We start from the raw sequence: 6,141 nt of genomic DNA on the forward strand, positions 1-6,141 counted from the left end.
CAAGTGAAAAAACAAGTGCAAAAGTGTCCCCCAAGCTGGCGAGGACCCGCAGCTCAGTGTGGAGATGGGGAACTGCCAGGCGCTCATGGGAGATTGTCCCCATTCTGCCACGAAAGTTGGCCTTCAGAGTCCCACTTCCTCACAGGGGCCCTACTCTGACCTATATCCACGTGAACAGTGACACTGACCAGTTCCCAGGAATAGAAGCACCAGGAAGCGCCCATTGTGATATCACTTCTGTTTCCACAAGCAGTCTTAAAGAGCCAGTCTCCAGATGTGAAGAGAACCATTATGCCCAACCACGTGAATCTGTGGCTCAAGGAGGGTGGGCTCACATAAAGGGGTGGAGAGGCAGCTGCTGTACTGGCCGATCACACAGTGGAGGGCTAGTGACAGGTAAGAAGTCCTCCTGGGCAAACATGAGCCAATGCTCTCACACACAGTCCATCAGGAAAAAAGCAGAGGGGGTTTATTCAAAACAAAAGAGGCAGACAGGGAGCAGGTGGGGCATGGGACAATAAGTTTCTCCGGGAAATCATCCATCAAGGTGGGGAGAAAGCAGTGACTTGAAGCCATCACAAGAGCAGAGAGAAGCTGGCCTAGCAGCAGCCCAGAGTGCTTGAGAAATGGCGGAACAGGAGCAAAGGCTCGTAAGAACATCAGAGAACACTGTCCAGCCAATGGTCTATGATTGCCAACACGCAAGCAGTGAATACTCATCTACAAGGAAAACCCAGGAGGCAGTTTCCGAACCCTGAGTGGGGCGGGAGAGATAACACAGCAGGTAGGATGTTTGCCTTGCATGTGGCCTGCCTAGGTTTGATTCCCAGCAACCCATAGGGTCCCGTGAGCACTGCCAGGAGGAACTCCTGACTTCAGAGACAGAAGTAATCCCTTTTTATTGCCAGGTGTGACCCAAAAAGCAAAAAAAAACAAAAAAGTAGACACTGAGCAACTCTGGATGTGGTACACAAGCCAAATCAAAACAATGATACTGAAAAAGTGTCATTTGCAAAACCCAGCCTCTGGCAGGGATCAAGCCATCATGTGGTCCTGCCATTTCACAACAGTCAAAGGATGGACAACAACAGCGGGGCTGGGACCCTGCCCTTTGAAGTGAATCTGAAGGTTCTACACGAGTGAGTGATGCCAGGGCCAGTGCTCTGAAACAGGGCAGAGCAAAGTCCCATGCTCGGAGGGTCAGGACAGCCAAGCCCTGCCCTCTGCAGGTCCCGCAGGCCCCAAGCTAAGCCCCTGCGCTCAGCCTCACACCCACCTGCTGCTGCCTATTCATGGAGCTGGAGGTGATGGTGGCGAAAGGGGACCTCCACGATCACCCATACACACCGCAACACCTGCACCCTCTAAAACCTCTGGGATCCCCTAAAGCATCCCTCACACCTCAGGAAATGGCTGATATCAGAAATGAGAGAAAAATAAACACAAAAGGAACTCCCCAGCTGGAGGGGCCCTGGCACTCACAGTGCAGAGAACGGGAGGCACTGGGCACTCACAAACCGCCACACGCGTCCTGACAAAAAATAGGTCTTCACAGTCCCCTTCCACGAAGGGCCGCCATTTCCTCCTCTACCACCAGACCAATGGTGGCCTGATCAGGCAACCAAAATGGGAAGAGAGAAAACATCTGAAGGTCCCTGGCCTGGGCCATCACTTCCACTACTGCCGGAACCTGAGCCTTAAAGGGCCCTGTTCCAGATGCAAAGACCCTTTTTGCCCACCCAGATGAATCTGTGCTTCAAGGGCATGGACTGGATAAAGGTGTGCAGAGGTGGATGTGGAGAGTGGTGGGTCACACAGTGGGAGGGTGGGGATAAGAAGACCCCTGATCCTGTACTGATGAGTCAAACAATGACCCAATGCTCTCACACACAGTCCATCAGGAACAATGCAGCTGGGATGATTCAAGGTAAAACAGGAAGGTTAATACAATTCACCGGATGCTGAGTTTCTTGGGGAAGTAATTAAGATGGGGTGAAAGTAGTGACTGCAAGGCCAGCCCTGGAGATGCAGAGAGGAACTGGCCTAGCAACAGCCCAGAGAGCTGGACAGACACTGGAAAAGGACGAGCGGCTGGTAAGAATATCAGAGAACACTGTCTGGTAAACACACTTCCGCTTGAAAACACCAAACCAGTGGACCTTGTCTACAAGTAAAACAATTTCAGAAGCATATTTTAAATCCACAGTATGGGGCAGGAGGGTAGTACAGTGGCTTGGGCGCTTGCGGCACTTGCCTCGCATGTGGTCAATCTGGGTTCAACCCTTAGAATTTCAAATGGTCTCCTAGGCCCATGGACGTGTAAAGCCAGGAGTAGGCCCTAAACACTGCCCATTTGCACGAACAACATCATATATTCTGACCCTAAAAATGGAGGCTAATGGAGAGCAAGTGATTTCGGTCACCTTGGAGCCTTTTTTGCTCTTTAAGCAGATCTGAATCCTTTTTATCATTCTGGTGACTACTACATTGAGGGGACTTTGCTAATTCTAAATACAACACTTACTTTCTTCTGTAGTATTACTGAACTTGGGGGAGGATCCAGGAACTTGACCAACATTGTGAGTAATCATAGGTAAATGGAACTGCCTGCTGGCATGTGGGGAGCTGACCCATATTCCCAGCATTTGTCTCACATTTGGTTCAAGGGGCCACTTCCATCTTTCCATGTATTTATAAACACAGGAATGTTCATTTAAACTGTTTCAATAGGGGCCAAAGAGTAGGTACAACAGACAGGACATTTTCCTTGCACCAGGTATAACAGTGTTCCCGGAGTATCACCATGAGTGATCTCTGAGTATTTCAGGAAGTGACCCAAAAAGACGGGAAAAACAAAGTTTAAAATTTAAAAACAAACTGTCTTCACGGCACTCCATTAAACAACCTTGCCAGGGCCACTTAACTAAGACAACACTTTCTGAAACATTTATCCTTTATACTTACACAATGCTAACCAGTACCTCAATACATGGGAGGCAGAGATGGCATGGGGGAAGGAGCTGGTCATACGCAGCCCACTTGGAATCCAATGACAGTACCCCATAATGATCCTGAGTCCCCCAGGTAGTAATGACTGAGATGAGAGCGAGGAATAGGACTCAGCTGGTTCTGGCTCCAAAGAACATGAATCAGGAGGCCCTGAAGAATGAACGAAGGTGTGGCTGTTTCTCTGCTATAATCCCCAAAGCAAGGGCCTCAAAGCCAAGTCACAGTGGCTGGAGCGATAGTCAGGGGGAGGGCTTTTTCCTTGCATGGGGACAGTCAAGTTTCAATCCCTGCCATAAAATATGGTACCAAGAAACCACCAGGAGTAATTACTGATTGTAGAGGCAGGAGTAACCCCTGAGCATCGCTGGGCATGAATCAAAAAGCAAAAAGAAAGTCAAGCCAGAGTAACTGCAGAGAATGAGAGTGCTGAGCCTTGACATCCCTGAGCACAGGGGATTTTATTTGCCTTTTAATTCACATTCCTCCTGACTTTCACCAGAAAATCTAAAAAGTACATGTTAATATACACATAAAGTTTAAATGCCGAAACCCTGGCATAGACTTTCCCTTATAAACTGACATCACAAAGGGTTTGTTACACACTAAAGGAATATTTCCTTCCTAGCTGCACTTTTGTAGCACAGCATCCCATGGTACAAAGAAAACAGACTTTATCAAAGGGGGCTGTTTTGACATTAAAAATTGTTATTAGGGCATTGAGATATGTAGTATGAATTTTCTCATGTCTGTTAAGACCAGAAAGAAACAGAAAGCCCTGCCCACATTCTTGACATATATAAGATTTCACACCTGTGTGAACTGCCCTATGTACATATAGACTGGAGGCCTGATGGAAGGCCTTTCCACATTCCTTACAAACAAAAGGTTTCTCTCCAGTGTGAATTCTCACATGCCCAGTAAGGGTTGAGGAACAAACAAAGCCCTTCCCACACTGCTTACAAACATAAGGTCTCTCTCCAGTGTGCTTTTTCATATGCCAAGTAAGGCTTGAGGATTCAACAAAGGCCTTCCCACATTCCTTACAAACATATGGTCTCTCTGCAGTGTGATTTCTCATATGGCGGGTAAGTCTTGATGATACAACAAAGGTCTTTCCACATACCTTACATCCATACGGCTTCTCTCCAGTGTGAATTCTCACATGATAAGTAAGGCCTGAGGGATAAAGAATGGCCTTCCCACATTCCTTACAAACATAAGGTCTCTCTGCAGTGTGAATTCTCATATGGCAGGTAAATCTTGATGATACAACAAAGGTCTTTCCACATATCTTACAGCCATAAGTCTTCTCTCCAGTGTGAATTCTCAAATGCCGAGTAAAGGACTGAGGATTTAACAAAGTTCTTCCCACACTCCTTACAATCAAAAGGTCTCTCTCCAGGGTGTTTTCTCATATGACAAGTAAGTTTTGAGGGATAACAAAAAGCCTTCCCACATTCCTTACATCCATAAGGCTTCTTTCCTTTGTGAATTCTTATATGGCGAGTAAGGTTTGAGGAATAAGAAAAGGCTTTCCCGCATTCCTTACATATATAAGGCCTCTCTTCAGTAGGAGTTTTCATAAGCCCAGTAAGGTTTGAGGATCGAGTGAAGGCCTTGGCACGTGCCTTATATTTATGACGTTTCTCTCCAGTATGAATTTTCCTGTGTCTAGAAAAGTGTGAATAGTAAGCAAAGAGCTTCCCACATTGCTCACACAAATATGCTTTCTCTCCAGTATGAATTCTACAATGTTTTAAGAGGTATAGGGTCTACTGAAGGACTTAGCACAGTCCTTATATGTATGTGGTTTTCCTCCAGTGTGGATGTTCATGTCATCACAAAGGGGTGACCCTGGATTCAAACCATGCCCTTGCTGCCGACACTCCTGGGGATTCTCTCCACTGTGGGTTTCTAAGGGAACATCATGGTCCTGGGAACACTGGGAAGCTCCCCCACATTCCTTACTCTTGGACAGCATTAATCGATGGTGACTGTGCTTGTGGGTCTTTTGGTGTGAAGGACTCACTATAAAGAGTGCTCTTCTATCACACTCTAGGGACTGCCCCAATGCTGGGGTTTGTGTCCGTGGACCGAGAACAACAGACTCTGTGAACCTTTTCCCAGGGGAGGGATTCTTCAGAGTGAGGTTGCTCTCTCCATTCTGATCACCCTCAGAGGCCATTCTGCCTGCATTGGCATCCCCATGTGGCTGAGTGCACAAATGCACACTCGAGACTTTTTCACAGTGTGAAGGGTCAGAGACATTCCACTCGGGCTGACTGCTTCCCTGTAGAACAGAAGAGGATTCCAATTATCATTCTATGCCTTAAGAGTCTCCATGTTAAAGCAAATTTATACCTGCAGATTGGTTTCTAACATTTGCACCACACCAATGCAATTCCCGACAGGGGGATGGCATTACCATGAACTAACCTAATATTTCTGTAATATACACATGGAAAATTGATGAATGAGAGGCCATTAATTTGTTAAATATTTTTTTTCATCTCAATGAACAGGCAGGAATAACTCCCTCCACAGAAAACTGATGCACCAGATTCAAGAGAAAAATAAAACACACTAAACTCTGGTTTCAGTTCTAACTCACTATGGAGTAGAGTCTGGAAAGCATTTGTGAAGAAATGCTGCATCCCACACTGTTGAGACTGACCAGAGGGGGCATTGAAATCATCTCACCACAGGCCGATTCTTTTCAGTTTCAATGACTTTTTCTGTTCTGTATTTTTTTTTCATTTGGGGTATGGTACACCATGTAGTGTTCAGGGATTATTCCCGGTAGGTCTCTGGGAAACACATGGAGCAATGTGGATGTACCAGTTAAAAGACCAGATGTTTTCACAATTACCATTTTTAGATACTTTCGATCAAATGAAAAACCATGGCATTTACATGTAACATATTACAATTTTCTTTAGGTTTTGAGCAGAGTTGTCAGCACCCAGTGAAGATGAGGGTCCTCGACCTCAAGCATCATACTCTGAATTTCCTTCCGGACATTCTCGGCCCTGCACTTTAAAAATAACATGCTGGTTCACTGACATTTTCCGTTAGTACTATAGGAATATTGATTCCAAACTTGCAAATCTTACCAGCTCACTCATACTCGGT

This window comes from Sorex fumeus, unplaced genomic scaffold (assembly GCF_029834395.1).
Source record: "Sorex fumeus unplaced genomic scaffold, SorFum_2.1 ptg000108l, whole genome shotgun sequence".
NCBI classification, from domain to species: Eukaryota; Metazoa; Chordata; class Mammalia; order Eulipotyphla; family Soricidae; genus Sorex; species Sorex fumeus.